The 26,588-nt window shown below is 34.9% G+C and overlaps 1 protein-coding gene across 2 annotated transcripts in view; it reads right to left on the minus strand.

The window, feature by feature from the left end:
- Nucleotides 1-26,588, minus strand: part of LOC122400598 — a 55,944-nt gene that overhangs the window by 23,900 nt on the left and 5,456 nt on the right. The window contains exon 1 of one of the 2 annotated variants that reach the window (XM_043402124.1): nucleotides 293-846. The exons of the other annotated variant lie outside the window; for it this stretch is intronic. The gene's annotated coding sequence lies outside the window, so the exon portion shown is untranslated. Of the gene's footprint in view, nucleotides 1-292; nucleotides 847-26,588 lie in introns of those variants that run through there. 2 annotated transcript variants of the gene reach the window in all.

Raw genomic sequence — 26,588 nt, forward strand, 5'->3', positions numbered from 1 at the left:
ATGGAAACGAATAGCGATAATTATTTAATTTCGTGAAATATATTTACTAATTTTACTATTTGAATCGATCAAAAAAGCCGGCAAATAATTATGCTACTGTCCAGTATATCGACGAGATTAACCTTCGATGTATTTTCTTTCGATGACAAATTGCGTGATAGTTGACTTATTAACGAATAGCGGTAACTATTTAATTTCGTGAGATATATTATATTTACTAATAAAATTTACTATTCGAATCGAACGAAAAAGTCGATAAATAATTATGGTCCAGTATATCGACGAGATTAACTTTCGATATATTATCTTTGGGTGGCAAAATGCGTGGCGGTTGGTTTATTATCGCATGGGCGAGACGAGGTCGAACGATGAAGCGAGATTATTTTCACAGGTTTCTAAACACCGATGGCTGTCGATTTTCGTTTACGCCCGCCGCGGGATACCGGAGATCAGATCGCAATGCTCTTTTCGACCGACCGATTGGCACTGGCTGACGTGCACGAGGCGTCGCGACGCATGCCAGGACCGTGAACACCTGGGGGTTCTTGATGCAGCGCGGGGAGGCTACGGAGGCGACGGGCCTGTTGCGCGAATATTTTTGGAATTTCTTTCGCTCGTTGCCAGAGGGGTGGAATGATCGAGGGAGTTCGTGGAACGGTTTATAACAGTGCTAGAAATAATTAGAGGATGGGCTGGTGCTATGACTTCATCGCTTGATAGATTATTTAACGCGTTCGGTAAACACGCATCGCGAATAGAGCGTCGGTATCTAGGCAAATCTACGTCTTTTATTATTTTATACTCTTGCAATTCAGAATTCTAAAATGATTAAGAAATTAATCATATTATTCAGAAGATTAAGCGTGAAGTAGATGTAACTATAGATTGTTTGATAATAAGTGAGCATTGACGAGTATCCTTGCTATGAAATTAAAAATCTGTGTGTTTGTGATTCCTTTTTATCTCCTAGTGTTGCTGTTCAATCCGGATGAACTTTTGCTTGGTTGTTCTTTATGTTCCGACAGAAAGTATGGACTAATTTATTTGCAGAAATATCTTTTATTATTATATATTCTTGCAATTCAAAATTCTAACAAAATTAAGAAAATAAACATATTATTCAGAAGATTAAGCGTAAAGTAGATGTAACTATAGATTGTTTGATAATAAGTGAACATCGACGAGTATCCTTGCTATGAAATTAAAAATCTGTGTGTTTGTGATCCCTCTATATCTCCTAGTGTTGCTGTTCAAACCGGATGAACTTTTGCTTGGTTGTTCTTTATGTTCCGACAGAAAGTATGGGCTAATTTATTTGCAGAAATATCTTTTGAATAATATTTTATTATTTTAGATTCTTGCAATTCAGAATTCTAAGAAAATTAAGAAATTAATCATATTATTCAGAAGATTAGACGTAAAGTAGATGTAACTATAGATTGTTTGATAATAAGTGAACATCGACGAGTATCCTTGCTATGAAATTAAAAATGTGTTTGTGATTCCTCTATATCTCCTAGTGTTGCTGTTCAATCCGGGTGAATTTTTGTTTGGTTGTTCTTTATGTTCCAACAGAAAGTATGGACTAATTTATTTGCAGAAATATCTTTTATTATTTTATATTCTTGCAATTCAAAATTCTAAGAAAATTAAGAAATTAATCATATTATTCAGAAGGTTAGACATAAAGTAGATGTAACTATAGATTGTTTGATAATAAGTGAGCATTGACGAGTATCCTTGCTATGAAATTAAAAATCTGTGTGTTTGTGATTACTTTTTATCTCCTAGTGTTGCTGTTCAATCCGGATGAACTTTTGCTTGGTTGTTCTTTATGTTCCGACAGAAAGTATGGACTAATTTATTTGCAGAAATATCTTTTGAATAATATTTTATTATTTTAGATTCTTGCAATTCAGAATTCTAAGAAAATTAAGAAATTAATCATATTATTCAGAAGATTAGACGTAAAGTAGATGTAACTATAGATTGTTTGATAATAAGTGAACATCGACGAGTATCCTTGCTATGAAATTAAAAATGTGTTTGTGATTCCTCTATATCTCCTAGTGTTGCTGTTCAATCCGGATGAACTTTTGCTTGGTTGTTCTTTATGTTCCAACAGAAAGTATGGACTAATTTATTTGCAGAAATATCTTTTATTATTTTATATTCTTGCAATTCAAAATTCTAAGAAAATTAAGAAATTAATCATATTATTCAGAAGATTAGACATAAAGTAGATGTAACTATAGATTGTTTGATAATAAGTGAGCATTGACGAGTATCCTTGCTATGAAATTAAAAATCTGTGTGTTTGTGATTACTTTTTATCTCCTAGTGTTGCTGTTCAATCCGGATGAACTTTTGCTTGGTTGTTCTTTATGTTACAACAGAAAGTATGGGCTAATTTATTTGCAGAAATATCTTTTGAATAATATTTTATTATTTTAGATTCTTGCAATTCAGAATTCTAAGAAAATTAAGAAATTAATCATATTATTCAGAAGATTAGACGTAAAGTAGATGTAACTATAGATTGTTTGATAATAAGTGAACATCGACGAGTATCCTTGCTATGAAATTAAAAATGTGTTTGTAATTCCTCTATATCTTCAAGTGTTGCTGTTCAATCCGGATGAACTTTTGTTTGGTTGTTCTTTATGTTCCGACAGAAAGTATGGACTAATTTATTTGCAGAAATATTAGCCATAATTGTTATTATATCACGTAATATGAGACAATTTTAAATTATATTAAATTTTTCTAGCGAAATAAATTCTAGATAATTTTGTATATCTACACTACAGATTCACGTTCAAAATCTGTATGATTGTGATTTCTTTATGATTCTTACTATTTTTCTCTAATCAAGATACAATATTATGTAGTTGCTCGTTATGTCATGACTAGACTGCAGATGTTTATGCATTTATGGGAAATTTTAATCCTCAAAAAACTACAGAATGCATTTAATATGCAAAAATATAAGAAATTCTTAAAATAAGATACGAATTATTATATTTAGGGGTTGAGACAGCCCCCTGCGAAGCTTCCGTTTCATTAATTCTATTAATAAAAATGTGAATTTGCATAAAGATCCGCAGTCTAGTCATGACGAATAAACATAAGCTACTTAATTCCCAGATTATAAGGCTTTAAACGAGTGAAAAGCTTTGAAAAATTTGCCAAATCTTATCCTAATATTTCTCTAAATCATTCATTCGACTATTTTTATACGATTCTTCATTCCCATTTTTTAGAACATATCCTGGAAAATCCTGTACACTCATATTGTAGCAATTATTATACTCAAATCGCGATTCTGATTTATGATAACGGCGCAACGCTACTGGGGCCGTAAATTTGTGAAGTGTCACAATTAATTCACTCTCTCTCTCAAACACCAAGAGAGACAATACATACAATACAATCGAGTAATTTTGCGTGTATCAAACATATACATTGGATATTTATTTCGAGCCAATTTTTCCCCTTTATCGTCGCCCAAACTGTAATTTCTTACAAAAAAACTGGCAATGACCTTGACATCTTGTGAGCCAGAAACGACAAAAAGAATTTTTGCTGTCGAGAGCCACGAATTCGCCTTTTGTTTCACGATCGTCGTCGAGCGCCATTACCGCGCCGCGATCACGAATGGTCACGAAAGGTTCGTCGTGAAAAATGGCACCGCGTTGCGTCGAGATTTACGACGACACACCGTCACCGTAATTCAGAACGTCGCGCTGCGCCCGCGACTCGAAATGAAAAACCCTCGATGTCTGTTCGTCCCGACGATCTCGCCAAAAATCACGCCCGCAGAATTTTTGGCAGCCTCTCTAGCGCGCTTGGATCTTTGTTCGCGGGTCACCGAGCATCGCGACGACGAGAGAAAACGCCGAAAGAAATCGGTCGTCGTTCCCTCTGTCGCGATCCTTGCACTTCGGGGAATCCGACCGACCGGCCGCCAAGTTGGCACGACTTTCTCTCGCGATAAAATATGACGAACGATGAAACTGGATTCATTTGTCTGCGTCTAAACGGGAACCTGGTTGAACATGCTGCTGGTTAACCAATATTTGATGTATTCGACCGTTGACCTTTCGTTGCACGAGTTCTGCGACGAGTTTCCGGTCGCTGATTGCGATTTCGGAGTTGAAAATAGCAAATTCGAAAAGATGGATTCGATATGATAGATAGCTGCCTTTGACATATCTGATTAATCTACGATTGTCATTTTAGAAAGAAATGATGCAGAATTTGATTTTGCAGAGAATCATATGCAGTAATAATGACTGTAGCTGTACCATCATGATGTTAATTTTAATTTTTCTGTATCGATTCTGAAGATTGTGTTAGGAATGTGTCTGTACATACAGTAAGTCACGAAAGTATGTAAACATAAGCATTTTTTATATTGAATTAGATTTTTGCAAGATGTGAAATTAGATTCAAGGCAATGGTTTCAATTGTTTTCAATATACAGTGTATTTTGAACATACGCATGACATTTCAGTAGAATATGTCTGGTCACACAGTATATTTTCGGTAAAGAATTTTTTTCTCCAAAGTACGTAGGATTTCGGAGATATGTGTATTCACCAAAAATGATTGTAATTGACCCTTGCAACTGAAAATAATTTTTCCAGAACGATTTGAAATTTTTTTTTTCACCGGAAAACTTAGGCACTGTCGATTTTTCTTAAAAGCTCGTTTTTTATTTTTAATAAATTTGTTTGACACTGTACGGAAATATTGTCTAATACTTTTTTGTAGCTACCCATGAGCACTACTTCAGAAAAAAATTTCATTGAAATATATTCACTATTGCAGAAGTTATGGACGTTTGAAAATTGGACCATTTTTATGGGGTTTTTCTCATTTTGCGGGCTCAAGGAACAACTTTTCAAATATTTTTGGAATGTCTACATATTTGTCACTAAAATACGCGTCGTTAGCCTTTTTAAACATTAAAATCCATCAATCCGTTCAGGAGTTATGACATTTTAAAGATATGAATGTTATTTCAAGGAACCATTTCAGGCCTCACATTAGATTCACGGTAAGGAATTTTTTTCTCGAAAATGGTTAGGATTTCGGTGATATATCTATTGACCAAAAATGATTGTGATTGACCCTCGCATCCGAAAATATTTTTTTTAGAACGATTTGAAATTTTTTTTTTCGACGAAAAGTTTCAGTAGAATATTCCTGGTCAGACATTATACTTTCAGTAATGAATTTTTTTGTCGAAACTGGGTATGATTTCGGAGATGTGTCTATTGACCAAGAATGATTGTAATTGACCCTCACATCCGAAAATATTTTTTTAGAACTATTTGAAATTTTTTTTTGGAAGTAGAATATTCCTGATCAGACATTATATTCTTTAAATAGAACATTAAATAATTTTTGTTGATTTAGTTATGGAAGTACCTTTGTATAGTATAAATAAATATTAGTTTCACTTTATGAAAATAAATATTTGTTTTTGTAAACATACTTTTTTGGTGATACTGTTTACTTACTTTTGTGACGTACTGTATTTTACAATTTTTTGGGGACAATACAGTGAATATTAAATGGTCGTATCTATCATATCATTTTTTATTTCTAAACAAGATTATTTAATAGAATAAATACTGAATAGATAAACACTGATAATGAGATTAATAGATAATGAGACACTAATAATTATTATAAATAATTTGGCACCCATACAATTCTTTCAAAGGTACACATAATCAGAACATAAAATTAAGAGGCCATATAAATAAGTACCCCAAATTATACCCCTGGAACCATTCAATTTTTGTATAAACAATCTTCTTGCACAGTGAGCAATTTGCATTTATAAATTAAAATTGCACATTCTGTATATTTGATTCCACCAACATGTCATATATTTTTATTATCGTCAGGTGCACTTTCGACCTTCTCATTCGACTCCTAGGTCCCCTTTCAATATTCAGACTAAAGTACGTTTGCACTTCCCTCTCACGAGCTTTGCCCCACCTATTCGTTTAAAATTAATGCAGTCTACCTGTTGTCGTCATGAACTACGTCAGTAACCTTTGCATCGAACATATCTAATAGCATTTCGTCGAATCGCTACGCGTCTACGAATTACACGATGCCAGTCCTTCCCGACAAACGAACCCAACCTTCCTGTATCGATCACCCTCCCGGTCGTTTCGTGTTTTATACACCGTCTTGCACAAATTTCATACGATAAAAGAAACAAATACGCGCGATAGAATCCCAGTCGCTGTTTCGTTAATCCCATTCGCCGACATCGTCTTCCGCGGCCGAGAAGTCTCTGTCCGTGCTACTAGTCTGACTCCTGGCTTATTCCACTTCTCTAACGAGCAACACCCTTATCCGTAACTAGCTTTTTCTCGCAACTCGGCTAGCCCGGACGTCCGTTGAAAAAAATCAGTCGTATTGATATAAAGCAACCCATTTTTTCAGTTTCAAAGTTTTACGCGCGCTTAGAAAAATTTTATGAAAAACTCAACCGATCTCGAATCGCAAATTAAACGTAGATAAACACATTCTTACACTTAAATAAAAAATATCTCCGAAGCTACCTTTGAATTTGTTTCGCTCGAGAAATTTTATAGACATCTAATACTGTTGACCACCGTTGTACATTTTTTTTCGTTTCAATTTTACAAAACAGATTGGGTCACTACATATTGCCATTTAAAGCTATTTCTAGCGAAAAATATACTTTGTTTGTAGGTGGACGTGTAGAGAACATATGTACGAAGGTCATCAACGATTATTTAAATGGAATCATATATTTTTTATTGCATCAATTGATGCTCCTTGATATTTTTGACAAAAAAGTATTAATCTCTTTATGTTAAAAATTCATTGGTTTAAGAGATATTTTAATTTTAATGTTGTTAGAAAATCGTGACTCACGCGTCAATATTATGAATTTAATGTAAGTGTACTCAATGCATTGTTTACAATTTTATTCAACAACGTTATAAAATGTAAACATTTGAGAATAGTTCAACTTGAAAAATAAGTATGCTGACTACCATGATTGATATGAGTGTTCATATCATCACTGAATGTAATAAAATAACACTAGACACATTACGTAGTGTGAGTGAATCATAAATCTATCGATTCAGAAAATGTTAACAAAGGAGTCATAATTTCTGAATAAAATTAAAATTAAAATATCTTCTAAACTAATGATCCCTTACCACAAATAGGTTAGTACAGTTTTGTAAAGAATATAAAGGAGCATCAATTGATACAATAAAAAAATATATAATTCCATTGATGATGACCTAAAAAACTAGTATCACTAGAATATGTCCCTCTAGAAATCGTTCAACTTCATCTGAAATATTTTTGATGACACAAATTTAAATGGCAATAGGTAGTGACCCACCCTGTATAGAGTAGCCTATAGGTGGGTCCCGCGGTGTGTTTACGCGATACAACGTACTTATTCTTGGCGCGCGTTTCGAGACTAGAGTTGTTATAGGTATCAACGGCGTCCTGGCGATACGACAAAGCTATGAATACTTCAAGGCGGCCGCCGCGGAAGACTCGGCCATGCCACCGAGTTCAGCGCAGAAATCAACGGAACGCATCGATCTGGCAATGTCATGGCGATCGATGGGCCTTGATCTAGAGGCTTATCGAAACGGAACGACTTCGTTAATCTTCTTAATGGGCGCCGTTCCGCGTTTTCCAGCGGAACGATCTTCCTCCACGAACCTCGGTCGTTCTGTTTCACGGATTGCACGCGCGTCACGTGACCGGGACGAATCTACTGATTGGCGGAGGAGAGAAAATGGCGTGATGAGATTGGTCTTTCCGCGGTATTAGTTCCTTATAGGAAACGAGTATAATTATTCTACGAAACAAACGATATCGTAGTAGAAAAATATTGTCAATTTTTAATTCGACAACGAAGACGCTAATTGAAACGAAAATTTTATATTTTAAGTTTACTGATACGACTAACCTTAAAAAATTTTTAAACATATTTATGGCTAATTCCACGTTCAAATACGGATATACTTCGCGAAAGTTAGAAAGAAGCTTCTCTGTGTAAATGTTTTTATTTAGAGCGCATCGTAAAAATATGTAGCCTTAAAAATAGCTTCTATAAATACTTATATATTTTTCATTAGCTTTTTATGGCTCGCGAGTTTACGTTAGAGAAAATACATTTTGTTTTTACTACTATTCGGAGCTGGAAAAACCAGTTCCAGGAGGAATGGGCTTTTTATCGGCCAGGGGCTTTACCCGTCCTTCCCAACTCAAATGGGATGTAGCGTATTTCTTCTGCTATTATTTATTATATATTTCCAACACGATTTTTATAATAATATAAAGTTCATTCCTTGGAATCTTTGGAAAAATAAAAATGGTTTTTTAAATCACTATGCCGCCACAAGGACCTACAAAGAGTGACATCTCTCGGGTCGCGTTCAAGCTAAACTTCCAACAAGGACCACCACCCAATTAATACTATCAAACATTAACAAAAACAAATGTTAAACACATTCCTTTTCATCGATCGATATTCATATCTTATTTTTTTGTTCAAACATTAGTTATCGACAAACAAATTTTATTTATATCCATTCCCCTATCTCTATCAGTTTTTAACCTTTTGCACTCCTATGCCGAGTGTGACTCGATATTTTTTCAAATTCAAACCAAATATATATCATACACTTGCAAAATTACAAAATACAACAATAGTGTAAATAAAACAGATATTTGATTGAATTTGTTTGTTCCTCTATTTGTTTAAATTGCCCTATTTTTTAGTAAATTTCAAATAAAACATTTAAAAGCGTTGGGAGCTGCTGGTAACAGAATTCAAATATAATTCGGAGTGCAAAGGGTTAAAATATTTTACCAAACAGGTACCCCACCTGGTAACACTAGAACTACCAACAATTATAGCATGTTTATTTGTACCAAAGAAATTAGAACAATAGATACTTGAAGAAATATTGTATATTGCAATCGAAATAAATATTTATTATACAAAACTATGAGTAAAGTCGAGTAACTTTTTTTACAATTTTGATCAGAAGCTACGAATGGGCCAAATACAAATATCCAACCGACAAAATATTTGTCTGGTATTTTGTTAACGCTTTATTTATGATTTTCACACAAATTTGATCTTTCCCCTTATCTCGTGGTGCTCGAAAAGATTTTTCCATTTAATAGTGGCTTGCACGGAAATTTCGTGGCGGTGCAACCCTCCTTAAAGTGACTCAATAATGGCAACTGGGGTGCATTTTACCGCACCGTGGAACAACTTCTAGCAATCGTGCCGAGTGTCCGTAGTTTCCGCCAAGGCGTCCGCGGGAAAGTAGAACGGGATCGTTAAACTTGAACCTACAGTTCAAGTACGCGTGTTCGACCGTTTATCGCTGGCTAATTTCGTCGCGGAACAACGCTGTTCGCTCTAACGAGGTCAACGAACCCTCGATGCAACCTCGTGTTTTCTTTGACGGCGCTATCGACGACATTACGACGGCGTAAAGATTTTTATTATTTCTAATAACTTTCCAATATTCGGTTCAGTGTCTCTCAAACTTCAGTTTCCAACATTTTTTACGGCCCCAAACTAGAATGGAATTGAGTTCTTCTCTTCAAATATAGATTGAAAGTAATTAAAAAGAGCCTTTCTCTTTATGTATTTCTACAAGCTCTGATGCAATGGAAAATGTTCGAGAATTTTCAACGTAATCGTACCGCCTCAATTTGCATCTGACAAATGTATTTTACGACCAAACGAGACTCTAATTGAGTTCCAAAGTACGTTCTTCGACTGTGTTTACCACGTTTCTGCCAAATTCCACGGAAATTGTACGATTTAATAGTTCGTTAAAGGAATTCTTGCCGGTGTAAGGGTTTCTAATTATTTCACGCGACGTCGCGGTCCAGATATGTAAATTCTCTTAATTCTCATGCTGGAATCGTGCCTGCTTCCTGGTCCAATCAGATTTTAAACGATCCTTAACGCACACTGTAATAACTAACTTGTCGCGTCTGACAGAGATTTGTACAATGTTCAAATAGTAAAATCGTTCGAATATTTCGAAACGAAAAATAAAATTCTGTTGTTGTATACGAATACTAAATTACAACATTTTTTTGAGAACCATTTTAAATTAAAAATATAAACGAAAAATTCAACTGTAGTAATTATTATTTAATCGCATATTTTGTCTGGAATATTTTCAATTCAAAACTAAATACGGAAAATTCATCCTGAAGACCAGTAGCAACTCTTTCACGACTGTAGTTTCCTTGAGAATGTTAAAAGTTTTGAATATCAGAGTTTTAAAATTGGACGATCGATCGAGCTCAGAATATCGCGGGTTAATTTCGAAAACTATTTTCCATCATTTTTGACACTCGCGAGTTAAGGTTTTAAAAAAAACTGTTTGCAGAGACGTTTCAGCGTTGCGAGCGGTCCGATAAGGTTTTGTAGTCCATCGAAGATTTACACGATCCAGTTATTTTTATTGGATCACGTCATGCAGAAATACGAAACCGAACGTTTGAAGTCAACCTTTGTCCCAGCAAATGACAGTCTGCGTTCTACGGTCACTGATGCGGGAGAATGTTACGGAACTACCGCGAAGTTCATGTACTCATTGATTTCCCGATAGACACGAACTTCGCGTACCAGGGTGTATGGAAAGTACACGCGCGCGCACGTGACGTCTCGTTTGCGTATCGCATGCCGGTAGATGAAACGTACGAACAGTAAACCGAACGAATTTCAACGAATCCGCACCCGTCCCGGAGAACTTTCAGCCCCGTAAAGGACGTGGTTCTTTACGAGGGTTGTGCAGTAAAGAAACGAGTCGAAGCACCAGAATGAAACAAGAACGTTGAATCGAATGGCGGAAACGCGACACCGCGGAAAGAAACGCTTCGTATCGTCTCCTCGGGGAGAAGAAACGTAAAAAAGTGTCACGTTTCTTCGACTTTCGAAATAAATGTATGATGTTCGGTGAACTCGAGGATATAGAACATTTTAGAGAGAGATGAAAGATGATACACACTAATACACGCTAAACATGCGATATAAGATCACTCAACTGAATTATGTTACTTAATGATGATTTTTAGTTTTGTCTATTATTTATATAGATAATATTCTTCCCTTCGACGAGTGTTTATGCGATATACTTTGACATTTTTGTTTTATAATTCATGGTTTCAGTGAGTTTAACCCTTGGGGGAGTCTTCCACTGTAAGACGCGTTTTTTTATGTTCTCTAGGGTATTTTTTTATAAAGAAGCACGTTCTTGAAGTAAGACATATTACAAATAATTGAGGAAACGAAAATAAACATTTGATTCATATAAATTTTTGTGGTTGAATTTATCATAGTATAAGCTACAGGAAATAGAATTGATTTTTTTTTTAAATAATCGTTGCTTTCAGCGAATCGTTTTTTACTTACTAACTTTTCTGTAGAACGTCAAACAAATTTATTAAAAATGAAAAACGAGCTTTTAAGAAAAGTCGACAGGGGGTAGGTGCCTAAATTTTTCAACGAAAAAAAAAATTTAAAAATCGTTCTGGAAAAATTATTTTCGGTTGCAGCGGTAAATTACAATCATTTTTGGTCATTAGACATACCCTTGAAATTCTACCCGCTTTCGAGAAAAAAATTCGAGAAGGTGTGAAATTTGTTGACAAAATTAAAAAATTTCAAATCGTTCTGGAAAAATTATTTTCGGCTGCAATGGTCAATTACAATCATTTTTGGTCATTACACATACCCTTGAAATTCTACCCACTTTCGAGAAAAAAATTCGAGAAGGTGTGAAATTTTTTGACAAAATTAAAAAATTTCAAATCGTTCTGGAAAAATTATTTTCGGTTGCAACGTTCAATTACAATCATTTTTGGTCCATAGACATACCCTTGAAATTCTACCCGCTTTCGAGAAAAAAATTCGAGAAGGTGTGAAATTTGTTGACAAAATTAAAAAATTTCAAATCGTTCTGGAAAAATTATTTTCGGATGGGGGGGTCAATAACAATAATTTTTTGTGAATAGACCTATCCCAGAAATCCTACCCACTTTCTAGAAAAAAATTCAGCACTGGCGGAACTTTAAATGTTAATAACTTTTTAACGAAGCATCAATCAACAAATTGCTATTCTTGATTTTCGTCTTATTTTGGTCTCTAGAATCCCCCATTAAAATTTTTCCCAGGGGTGACCGAACACCCTGTATATGTATGTTAATCCAAAGTTAATAAACAAACCTTATTAATAAAATTGTCTTTTACATCAGACACTGAAATGTCTCATTAGGAAATAACACTTATTTCTTAGTAATATCTTACCCCAGAGCGATAACAACTTGCCCCATGACGGGGTAAGAAGCTCATAAGAAAAACTTATATATTAAATTTAAGCTGAAAATTTTAAAATAGAATAAATTTGACAATAAATTAGTCAGGAGTGACTACATTATTTCCTAGTCATTTTTTATGTTTTCTCAAAATCAGGACTTCAAAATCTTGAATAAATCTCGAAATTGTTTAGAACTGTACAGAATTTCAACAGGAATTTCGCGTATCGAGTTCTGTTGGCCCGATGGGAAATTCGGGACCGAAAGGTTCGAGAAACAGCGTCTTCTGGGTCACCCGGTGCGCGAAAGCGCGACAGCGTTTAACGTGCTCGACGCCAACAAGTCATGTAAACGTTCGACAATCGATAATATTCAAACGACGGCGTAACCGGTCCCCCCCCCTGTCGGATCGAGCTCAAAAGAGCCGAGCGAACGACACGGAAAATTCGATTTGTTTTTACGAGACGTCCATGTAAGTACGGACGGGACGAGACGAATCGATAGAAAACGGTCGACTTGCGAAAATGGCGTTCGATCAATTCCGCAGTCACGGATCGGAGCATGAACGGGCCGCGTGTCGTCACGCGGAAATGCTCGCGGAGGGGACAAAATTGAAACGCAATTGCACCTGCGTGCATCTGCATTCCGTAGCACGGCCGTCCTTCGAGCGAACTTACCACCCGTTGCTTCGCAATGCCTACGCGCAATTACATTCTATTTTCAGTCTAGCATCTAGCTCGCCCCGAGGCACGCACCGACAAATCACTTTTCGTGCTTTCGTCCGAGCCATAAGCGTCCGCCATCGACAAGAAACAGCGAAGAATGGTAAATTAAATTCATCGATTAAAAAAAAAAATTATTTCAAATACTACGCTATTTTTTAATTTACAGGTATTTTATCGGTAAATATCCGTAATTTTATTCGACTGAAATTCATAAATTATTAACGGGATTAAACCCTTTAGTACAAAGATGTAATATGTAAGAAACTACAGATGTGGATTTTACGTAGTCAAACTGTGGTCTGATAGTAATATAAAATTTAATTTATTCAGTTCTAATAAACCATACAACGAAATTACAAAGGTAGCGAAGAAGAGATGTTTTATAAAACTGTTTCGATAGTAATACACAAGCACGGGAATTCCCCGTGACAGACTAGCGTGCTTTACTTGGGGGTTCCCCTACGGTGGAGTACTCCAACGTAAAGCGCCATCGAGCGGCCATAAGCATACAACACAAACATTATCACAGAAATAAATTAATTTACAATATGTTGCAAGGATCATTTTAGACTTTCTAATGATTGTTCAATTAAATCCGTTTTAGTGTGTACAAAATTAGCATTACTAATCATTCTATTTACACAATTTTGAGATCCAAACGTTGTGTGGTAACTTTCAAAGTAAAATAGAAAGTGATTTTTTAAATACCTTGATGGAACATACAAAGGAAGCAATTGAGTAATCGTTGACCACGAAATATGAGCAGACCTGGGCAAATTTCATTTCAAATAAAAATAAGAAATAATAATTAATTATAATTATAATATATAAATAATACTAGGCAGCTTACTGGGTCTTTTGACCTACCCCTATTCCATCCCCATTCGTCCTAAAAATTGATTATAGAAGAAACAACACAGAAATAAGGAGAAAGAAATAATTATAAATTATAATTTTTATTTCTATACCACTGAACCTCGAACTGTTAAAATAAAATGAATTCGTAAATCATTTTAGATTTAAGTAATTTATTAGAGTATATTATATTTTCGACTCTGCTTTGAATCAAACCTGAGCAAATGTATGTACTTTGAGTTCTGAACGATTTTAGAATGTTTAGAACAAACAAACGTTGAACATTTTTCTGTATTTCACTGCAATTCTTCGTTTGCAATTCGATCAAGCCTAACAGAGATAACAATCGATAATTTAATAATACCTCTTACACTGTATTTTGGTGTTCGATAATATTTCGATTTCGATATTATAAAAACACTGGTCTTTCGGTATTATATCGGTTTCCAGTACAGTTTTGCCGATATAAAAATTATATCAATATTCAATCCCTGTTTTTGAGAGACTTTAGAGACTCGTGAATTGATCAAAAATAAAAAAATAGATTTTTAACGATTTAAATGTGAACACAATCATCGTTCAATCCTGTACTGTCCGAATCATTTATAATACTTTTAACAAGTATAATTCGAAAATGTGAAGTTAAATTTTTGAGTATTTAAAAATGCGATTTGCCTGTCGCGTCCAGCCATTACTCGCTGTTTCTACTTGCGCTGAGGTCCAACCCCTACTTCACGCGTGCCCCCTTAATTTTCAAACTTCATTTTTTCGAAAATTCATACAAAATAGTTTTATTTTTTCTCACGAAGAATCTGTACAACCTACGATGTATGCACGGAGGGACTGATGAAAATAGAGAGAAAATATAAGTCATCAGTGATTCTAGGAACGGTTGCGTTTGACAAACGATTTGCATAATTTCGCAATGTTTTAAAATTCTAGTTTACGGATCGGACAAGCCGGTACCCGGCAAGAACGCAGCCAAGAATTCAATATAGAAGACGCGAAGTTCGCGAGAAAGAGTAAAAGCCCGAGATCCATGCTAGTTTTAGTACAGAACCCGTTCAACAAGTAGTAGTAAAACTGGTATAAGCTTGATACAACCGGCGGCGTCGATTTACGATTTCGACGGAATTTATAGTCGCGAATAAATTCGCAGTTAAACATTTCGTTGTCAGAATCGCGTACAACTTACGCGTTAACCAATTATCTCCGTCGTATTGTTTCTCGTTCCTCTCTGTCTTCGCCTGCGCGAAATGGATAAACGATACACGGTGAAATACGGTCGACATAGATCCAAAACGAATTGGAACAGATTCTAAACTTTGTAAATTCCCGTTTGTCCTCTGATATTTTCGAAAAAGAATTTATCCCATTTTTAGACGTGAGTCAACTGTGACCCGTAGAAATTGATTATTTTAGAATATTTTTAAGCTTTCACTTACAAGAAGGCGGTATTAGATGAACGATTTACGGATACGATAATGTAGTAAATTAATTAGAAAGCTTCTGTAGAAATACGAAGTTGAACCGAAAAATTTTTGGAAACTCGTCGACTCGATACTTGGAAAGATGTTTTGATCGTTAAAGAAAATTCGCATCGTCGTAAAAACGGACGTAAATACGAAACAAATTATACTCCGCAGGTACGTTCGTGAGTTGGGACGAAGAAACGAGGTCGTAGAACGACGAAGACAAAACACCGGTTGAAGTTCCATCCTTCACGAGGATCTCGAAACTTTCGAGCGTTTTTCAACTACTTTGTCTCCCGATTGAAGCGGGTTTCTAGCACTCTCGGTCAAGAGTATAATATTTTTGGCAGGAATAAACGACTCCTATAACACATTGTATGCAAACCCGATAAGAGACCGGCAGCCAGAGCCGTTAACCTCGATATTAATCAAGCATATTGGCCCGCCCGAGCGACGTTTCAGATCGTGTACCGCGTCGAAAATACTTCGCGATCTCGAAACACAAAACAGAAACATCTATTTCATCGTGACGAATCGCGTTTGTACGAAATTCGGAACGGATGCTGGGCGAATTTTGCAAAGATTATTTTAGAAATGCAGTATACAATATGGCAATATAAAATATTATATGCGACATACATACAGGGTGAATCATTTAACTCTTTCGCCATAATTTTTCCTGTAAACTACACGTTTTATAAAAAAGTGTTTCAATCGAAAGTTGTTTTGTATAAAGAGGAACATAGAATTAATTGTTTGTAGTTTTCCTTTCTTATCAAAATATGAAGGACTCCTTGAGATTTTTAACTATAATGTGTAACATTTAATCATGCCATTCGAAAATTTGTTGAATATATGTAAAATAAAAAATTATTAAGGTGCATGGAGTCAGAAATTAATAGTTAAAGTATTAAACAATATTTTCGTACAGCGTCAAATAAATTTATTATAATCAAAAACGAATTTTTAAGAAAAATCTACAGGGGTAGTTTTTAAAATTTGTCGCCGAAAAAAAAATTTCAAATCGTTCTAAAAAAATTATTTTTAGCTAGGGGGGTTAATTAGAATCATTTTTGGTCATTACATATACCCCCGAAATCCTACGCACTTTCGAGAAAAAAATTCAGAACCGAAAATCTAATGTGAGGCCAGAAATATTGCCCTGAAATTTCATGCGAATCTTTGAAATATCATAACTCCTGAACGGATTGGACAATTTTAATGTTTAAAGAAGCAAACAACGCGTATTTTGGTGTAAAATATGTAGAAATTCTAAAAAGTTCCGAAAAGTTGTTCCTTAACCCCGTAAAATGAAAACAACCTCATAAAAGTGGTTTAATTTTCAAACAGCCATAACTCCTACAATAGTGAATATATTTCAATGAAATTTTTTTCTGCAGTAGAGTCCATGGGCATCTACAAAAAAGTATTAAACAACTTTTCCATAGCGCGTCAAACAAATTCATTAAAAATGAAAAACGCATTTTTAAGATAAATCGACAGTGCCTAAGTTATTCGGTGAAAAAAAAAATTTCAAATCGTTCTGAAAAAATTATTTTCAGTTGCAAGGGTCAATTACAATTGTTTTTGGTTAGTAGACACGCCCCCGAATTCCTACGTACTTTCGAGAAAAAAATTCGAATAAGTGGACAAAATTAAAAAGTTTCAAATCATTCTAAAAAAATTATTGTCGGCTGTGGGGGTCAATTACAATCAATCTTGGTGAATACACATACCTCTGAAATCCTACGCATTTTTGAGAAAAAAATTCTTTACCGCAAATATAATGTGTAAGCAGAGATCTGTGATTATACCCCCCTTTTTATCACTTCATATGTAGGTATAGTCGACTTACCTGGCATATAAAATTTCAACGTGAGATTCTAGAGACCAAAATAAAATGAAAATCAAGAATACCAATTTGTTAATCGAGGCTTCGTTAAAAAGTTATTAACGTTTAAAGTTCGTGTTCTCTACTCACTGACGTATCGACAGCCTTACTTTAAACGTTAATAACTTTTTAAGGAAGCCTCAATTAACAAATTGGTATTCTTGATTATAGTCTTATTTTGGTCTCTAGAATCTCCTATTAAAATTTTTCCCAGGGTTGGTCAAACACCCTGTATAATATAATATTGTATAATTTGAATAACACTATATAATACTAACTATATTATATTCAAATTGACCCCGACTTGTATCAGACTTATCAATCATCGATGTTTATCGTGTCGATTATCTGTCTCATTAACCATTTAAGATCGAAAAGATTAATTACAATAAGTGCATCAGTTTACGAGTCAAAACCGTGACAATTTTTGTTTCCACCCGAATAACGATCATCTGTTTCACCGATTAAAATTAAGCATCGACGTTGCGCTGCATCGAACGACATTTTCTGCCTTTCACCGTTGCAGAACCGAGCCACTCGTATGCAAAAATGAACAACTCTTGGACGATAAATCATCGTGATAAACCGCTGGTCGAACGGTACTTGTTCCTGGCTCTACAAACGCTTACAAGTTGATATTTTCAAGTGATATTTTCAACACGTGATACAAACTGGACTTGTACCGTTATCTCGTGGTCGCCATCTTGAGTGCAGCAACTTCTGATTACATGTCATTAAGCCAAGTGTACGGATCTCTTACACGACCATTAAAATTTTTCATTCGAGCATGAATATGTATGATCAAAGCCTCTATTTAAAGTATTGCTTGTAACATCGTGCGATCCAGGGAGAAAGTAGATAGTCCGCAGTGATAGTATCAAGGAATGAGCCGACCTTGCATACCCGACACACGGATAACACGTACATATAAACCTACAACAACAGAAGCAGAAATGGAAAATGTTATCGTTCCTGTATTCGCAAATTTTCCTATCAAAGCAGTTTCTCGTGCACACGAATGTCACGTACATTCCATGGACTTAAAAACCACACGTGGTCGCTCGTATATTGGAAATTGAAGTCCAGAGAGCAAAGAGCAAAATTGCAGTCGAATCAATTTTCATAGAAATAGAAATGCAAATGTATTCGTCGCTAACGAATAAAAGTTGTTTGCGAATAAAAATGTGTTGGTTGCACAGAATAAAATTCGTCCAACTTCGACTCTGCAGTGCATGTATTTATATTATGACCAAGCATAATAGCTTTCCCTATATCGCGTAATTTTTCATCGTTGAACGTTCGTAGGTAAATAAGTTTATCTGTTCCAGGTGGCATACACGTCGACCAGCGTAAAGATATCAGCGACGAGAGCAGCTAGACGCGTGCTTGGTCGACTGCACCGGAATCGATTGCACACCTTGATGCGCCCATGCAAAATTTCTTTTTCTCCCCGTGTGCGGCCTAGCATGTATCAAACCCCCTCCCCCAACCGACAACCTTGACTTCCTGACGCATTTAGATCGCAAGCTAGTTGCGTTTCCACAGTTGGAATCGTTTACTCCGACGTACTCTCCGCTGATGAAACATGCAATTACTGTTTAATAGGCCCGACAAGAATTTCTTCTAGGTTCCCGTGCGATTATTGCAATATTAACGAATATCTTATATCCTAAGATATTTATAATTCCAACGTGAAACCTAATAATTTAAAAAAATTAAACTGAAGGGGGTGTTTCGTATACAACGTTGACGATGCATTGAAAATAGCAATTTGTTAGACTGCCCAAAATAATGCTACATTTACGGAAATATTGTTGGTTAAAAATTAACGAATATCTTGCATTCTAAGATATTTATAATTTCAACGTGAAACCTAATAATTTAAAAAAATTAAACTGAAGGGGGTGTTCCCTATACAACGTTGACAATGCATTGAAAATAACAATTTCTTAGATTCTCCAAAATAATGCTACATTTACGGAAATATTGTTGGTTAAAAATTAACGAATATCTTGCATTCTAAGATATTTATAATTCCAACGTGAAACCTAATAATTTAAAAAAATTAAACTGAAGGTGGTGTTCCCTATACAACGTTGACAATGCTTTGAAAATAGCAATTTGTTAGACTCTCCAAAATAATGCTACATTTACGGAAATATTGTTTGTTAACAATTTATTTTGAGTTTATCGATTAAAATAAATATTTACCCGAAAGAAATTACAAAAACTCATTGCGATTTACGAAAGAATAATTTTTAATAATTTGTAATCGTTTATAGTGATTGTATAATTTACTGAGGGCTGATATTGCGATCGAGAACATTATAAAAAAACTTGCAGGGCTACAATGAATCTTTCTCATTACTCCCGAGCAAGCATTTATCCTAATTGCTATTATCATATTTTTACTGCTGCAAATTAAAGTCCGCTATTTCTCGAGATTCTTACTTAAAGTATTCTGCTACAAATGAAATGTAAAATCTATAATGGGCATATTAGTAAAAATCCTTCCACGAAAAGTCATGATATTGGATCAATTATCCAAATAATTATATTCATTTTATTAAATAATCTCTTTTAAAGTTACTTTTTGAAAAAATTCGTTAGTGATATAATAATGTAGAATTTTGGTAGGGAAACTATTTCTAAAATATACAGGGTGGGTCACCACATATTGTTTTTAGGGAATCACAGTCTAATACTAGCTTTTTTTTAAATGAACGTGTAGAAGACATGAAGGGCTGGGTTAGGTCTTTTTTTAAACGAAATTATACATTTTTTATTACATCATATGATGCATTTTGATATTCTTTACAGAAAAGTATTAACCTATCTATGTTAAAAAATCAATAATTTGAGAGATATTTTATTTTAAACGTTGCTAGAAAATTATGATAGAAAAGGTTCAATGTAACGACCATTAGCATTACAATTTGAATCGATAGATTAATGTTTCACGCACATTGTGCAATATATCTGGTGTTATTTTAATACTCCTATATTGGCCTTTGTAATCGGAGGCTCATCGAACGCCTCATTTTTCAACTTGAACTATTCTGGCGACATTTCATAATGTCATTGAATAAAATCGTAAACAAAACTAGCATTAAGTAAGAGGGCAAATGTTATCGAAGCAGAAAGTGTCATATAATGTGTATTAAATTCATAATATTGACGAATGAGTAATGATTTCCTAATAACGTTAAAATCAAAATATTTCCTAAACCATAAATAGATTAATATTTTTTTGTAGAGGATATCAACTGATGCGATAAAAATTATTATTCCATTGAAAAAAAAATGTTAATGATCTTCGTATGTCATATTTTAATATTTTAATTTATAAACTAGTAATTATACTTGCGCCAAACGTAATAATAATGACAATATGTGGTGACCTGTATTATGCAACCCTTTACAATGGCGTGGATCATGAATGACCCAAAGTCGCCCAAAATTTAAAATCGCTGACATTGTTCGAAGACAAATCATTAATCGAGACAATTCGACAGTCGCTCGCCCCGAAGGTAAATAGTTTTATCTATGTTCGATAGTTCGGTGGATCCTATGCGACAAATAGTTCGTTCGACGAACGGAATATCGGGAACCGCCCGTTGCGGAATAGATAGTTTCCTTAATTAGATAGTTCTCGCGTCGCTGCCAGCACGGCCGGATTTTTCTGATATTTCTGATATTTATCGAGCCGACGAAACGCTGCAGACTTTACGTGTGCCAAATAAAAGCGCTGATCCGCACTGGTCAGAACGAAAACAACCAAGCAATTAGCTTTGGACGATTGAAAAGAGCTATTGAATCTTTCAACTTCTCATTAACTCACTTCCCCAGTGGATCCGCCGATCGATCTATCGTCACAATTTAGATTCATCAACGACAGAATCGCTTCTTTATTTTTCGAAAAATTTGGTCGCTGGTTGGTCGAAAGAAACTGTTTTCCTGGATGTTTGCAAACGGAATATCGCGATTCTATGGATAACAGAAGACAGAAAAATTGCAATTGATATTTATGGGAATATGTATTTTATGAATTTTATTCTGCATTTTCAAATTGTTTTTTACACAAAAAATCGTCCACTATCCAGATCGAACCACGACTACCAAATGAAGTAATATATTATTTTAAATCCTCAAATCTAGGTGACATATACATAAATATTAAATTTTATAAAATTTCGTTTTGCATTTTCAACAAATCATCCACTTTCCAGATCATACCACGACTACGAAATAAAATAATAAAATAATATATTATTTTAGCCCTTTAAATCCAGGTGACGTATATATAATAGTACTTACAAATTAATAGAAAATACTATACATAAATATTAAATTATATCAAATTTCGTTTTGCATTTTCAACAAATGACCCACTTTCCAGATCGTACTAAGATTACCAAATAAAATAATATACTATTTTAAATTCAGGTAACGTATACATATAGGTATATACATTTTATAAAATTTCACTTTGCATGTTCAAAGTGTTTTTTGCGCAAAAAATCGTCCACTCTCCAAATCGTACCACGATTACCAGGTCGTCCTGTACTCGAGGGTAATCGTTTTTTATAGAAAATAAAGCTCCTGTTATTTCCACGTCCTTGCTGTCCCGAATTTCTCTGTTCCTAACGTTAAATTCCGAACACGTACAGTTTTGCCCGTCGAATGAAACGATAAGAGTAAAAAGTGCTTGGCGAATCATTGTTCGATCGGTACGTTCAAATCCCACGGCAAAAATTCTTCCCAGCGTCGTTTAATCTGGGCGCTCGACGCTCCATCGTGCAACTCCTTGTTTGCGTGTCGGTCGTTCGCGAAATCCACTGATAAAGCGGATTGACGTATCTGTCCTTCTCTCGTTAAGTAACCGGCCGAAAAAACCGATATTTACAGAGGCTGGGCGCCGGGACGCTTTCATCCGTCACGGTGCTGGTTACGTTTCTGTCGCGAGGCGTCGGAAATTGCAATTAATCCGGGAACACGTGGAATCCAGGCCCGCTAACCACCGCGACGCATAATAAAACAGACGGTGAATGAAACATGAAACGACGCGGTTCTCCGTGGCGAACGATTATAAATCATGCACCACGAGAGCGTTTAGTCATCAAGGAACCTCAAAGTTTGTAGGTTTTTCGTAGAATCTGGAATTATTCATAAGCTTCGATCCTGAATAAATTACCCGGATTCTTTATTATTCACCTACTTTGAGAATAGTTTCGTGAAGAAATATGATTATGACGAATGGGTTTACCTAATTCGAAACTGACCTCCAAAGGGTATTAGGTTATTAGGAGACATTGTGTAATTATTTTCTGGGAACATAGACGAGGAAATACAGTTATGACATATGAACTGATATGGATCTGGATTGAACCGTTATTTTCTGCGTAAATATTTTGATATAAATATAAAATGATGACAAATGTCCCTATCTTAGGTGTACCATCAAAGAAACCACGTGAAACTGCAGTTTTATCATTCTCAGATTTTTTCAAAGAAATTTTGGCTCAATTTTGATCGATGAAATTGATCTAAGTGGTTGTGCATGATTAACGTGTATTGCATAGTGTATTAATAGTAGATCCTACTTAGAGGCTCTAGCTAATAGCTATCGATGGTAGAATACATCAAGGGGATGCGTAGAAATTATGAGAAAATAGGATTACGTGAGATTAATGGTCTCACTGGAACGCTGACATTAATTCCTATCTACTGTACGTGCCTAAGTCAATAATTAGACAACTTTGGGAGTCAATTTGCTAGAATTGATAAATCGTAACGAACGTTTAATGAAACGCATCCCTCATCTACGTTATACTCTAATATTTAATTAGCTCTATAATAGTCTCTGATCTAATATTTGCGTCATGTTAGGATTGGCTTTGATGTTGTCGACAATAGCTACTGAGAACCATAATTAGATCGAATGGAGATGAGCAACACGATGGATAATGGCATGGAGATAGCCAATTGTTAGAATTGTCAATATTTAACACTAGAACTGTCGACAATTATAGTGTATTCATTTGTACCAAAGCAATTAAAACGATAGATACTTGGAGAAATGTATAATACAATGGAAATAAGTGTTTATTCATTCCCTTATAGAAAATTATGGTTTTCAAAAATTCAGTCGAGTAAATTTTTTACAAGTTTTATTAGAAATTACGTACAGGTCATTTTGATTGCTTTGGTAGTTTTAATGTTAATAAAACATATTCAGAGATACATTTGTTTTTATAGGCTATGTGCAGCATTTGAAAAATAATCGTTATAATTAGAGAAGTAATTTTGTATTCTTTATTTGTTCAAATAAAATAATAGATAAACTCAGCTACTATCCTATAAAATTATTTGAGTGAATTAACTCGAATAAAAAATTGTTTGAAAATAATTTATTCGTATCTCGCGAAATAAAGTTACCTTATATTTACGTTGCTCGTAAAATAAGTAATGGAATAATAAAACAACTAATATCTATCCAAGAGTGGCCTGTACTAGTTTCGGTTGAATTCAATATTATCAATTTCGAAGACAATAGCTGGTAGATATCATTATCGGATTGTATGGGGATGACCAATATGGCAGCAATATTGTACGCAGGACAACAGACACTTGTGAGATGAATTTTCGACGACCAAGCACGGTCAATTGTCAGAAATGTCACATAGATTTAATGAAACGCGTATACCTGAATCTAGGTTGAAGTCCAGATTTTGATTGGCTCCATACTTGCCTCAACTAAATCTATTATTAATACTGACTTCGATCTTGAAGACAACAGATAGTGGATACCTCAATTATACAGGATGTCCCAGATTTTAGGCGCAAAACTTTATCAGTAGATTCTACGAGTGCAAACAAGAGAAAAATGTTATACAAACGTGGGTTGTTTAACGATTTATTAGAATGTTACATATAGAAATGCGAAACTCTAATATTCCATTTCAAAATTGGCACCACGAGATTCAAAACGATTGAAAATGAAATTTATCACTGTACCAAGCTCATTTGCATTTTGTTTCGAGTCTGTAAATACATCCTCAATTTTTTGTTTAGTTCATTTGTTTAATTAGAAAACTGAATATATATTAATAATTCTGGTAGAAATTAATATCAATAGCTTAATATTCGAGCAATATAAAACAAACATAAATATGTTTATGTAACATGTTTTCCTTGTCTGCACCCGTAGAATTTACCAATGAAATTTTGCACCTTAAATCTGAGACATCCTGTACAAGGACTTCCAACATGCTTGAGATTCTGTGGAGCAGCGTTTCTCAAACTGGAATTGGAGACTTCCCCGAACATCAAAACAAAAAACATAGATACTTTTTTCCACATAAACAATATAGAAAACTTTTAAATTAAAAGATATACTAATATCGAAATTTAGTAAAAATCTTTTAATTATAAACACATTTTTTTAAACAGCTTTAGATTGTATTCAAAAATAAGAATTTAATTCCCATGTTAGAGTTCCCTAAACAATTTCCTTCGTTAGGCTAACATAATTATTAAAATTTTAAAACAGTCAACCATACTTAGTCAAACAAATATCTTCGAACCTAGATAAAACCCTAAATTTTGATTGCTTTTATTCGAAACAAGCACAAACACCATACTATTGACTTTGATCCCGACGACAACATATAGTGAATATCGTGATTAGATGCAAAGGACCCTTTACAGGCATAACCGACGTTATAGTAGTCAATGAAAGGCCCACATTCATCCCTATCCGGACGTATGGGACTCAATGTCCATGCCACGCTCGTCAAAACCATCCATTAACGTCCAGAGTGGTCTGGAAAGCTAGGTCTGCCATGTTTGCGCTGCTCGCCACGCGTTGGTTGAACGCGCCACCCCAATTGTCGAGCAAATCGAGAAACCGAGTTCTCAATTATGCAAATTCTGGTTGGTACATTGTCTAAAATCAGTCTACAATAGTACTCGGAAACGATGTTGCCTGCAAATGCATTCCCTGTTGCGAAACGTTCGATACATTAATTTCTTTTGTCAAACTTCCAACCTGTTCATTCTGAATTATTAAACCAAACTGCGCTCACTGAGTTAAACGAAATTTAGTTCTTAAATTATGTACGATTTTAATCTGGGGATAGAATACTTGTAACTAAAAAATTTCAAATTCTCGAAAATTTGGGTACATAATTATTTGCACGTTATGAATTCACCGCCATCAACAGAAAATTAGATAATTTTTTGGTTCGAAGATTCGACTATCATGACTCGTAAAAAATTTTTTTTTGAATGCTTTCAAGATTTCAAGGTCATCGATATATTTTTAGTGGTATTTTTTATTAGAGTTATTTAATAATGGAAATCAAGGCTAAACCAGTGTTGTATAACGACATGAAAAGAAACGTCAGAATGTTAATTGTTTGGAAAGGTTTAATATTAGAAGCGAAAAATATTTCTCAACGCCAACATCAATTGTCAATGTCAAAACTAATCTTATCCTTCCTTGTACATTACTTTGAAACAACAATAAAACCCAGACCCATAAAACTTAATATTAGTCAAGAAAAACACCGAAATATATCGCAGAGGACGCCATTAGAGAATTAATCGAACACGAAAAATTGATACAAAGTATAAAGAAAAGTATAGAATCCAACCATCTATTTTATTTTGAAATTCAGACCTATAAAATTAGACGAAACTAAAATCTATCGAAACGAGTCGAACTACCCCCGGTAGTCGATTGATATTTATCGAGACCAGAGTGTCATTTTTTACCCCGAACGATGGGAATTGGCGACGGTGTGGAACCCTAAACGGGTACACGGTTACGTTGAACGAAATTTCGGTGAATTTTCTACCGCAGCCTCGTCACGGACACCATAAATTTACGATCGTTGTCAGGCTCGTTTATCATATCGAAGTTCGATACACGTATTTCGGCGTAAACGTCGTCACCGTGCTCCACGCTATAGACGGTCAAGTTGCTTCGAGAACTATGTTCAAACTTCGTCAATTATGCGCGGCCGTCGCTTCGACTCTCGCAGGAATTACGGCGATGGATCACGAGCACCAGGGAGTTATTGTTTCGTCACTATAATTAATCTCCGAGCATAATTGGACACATGCATGCGGCGCGCGGAGCATCGCCGCAACGATGGCGGAGTCCTTCCGCGTGTAAACATAATCGTGAGCTGGTCGTAGTAATTTCTGGATGGGCGTGAAGATCCCTAGGTTAACGCGTCGGGTTACCAGACCGATTTC

Source organism: Colletes gigas, unplaced genomic scaffold (genome assembly GCF_013123115.1).
Source record: "Colletes gigas isolate AHSC1104 unplaced genomic scaffold, ASM1312311v1 Colletes_gigas_Sc00019, whole genome shotgun sequence".
Taxonomy (NCBI): domain Eukaryota; kingdom Metazoa; phylum Arthropoda; class Insecta; order Hymenoptera; family Colletidae; genus Colletes; species Colletes gigas.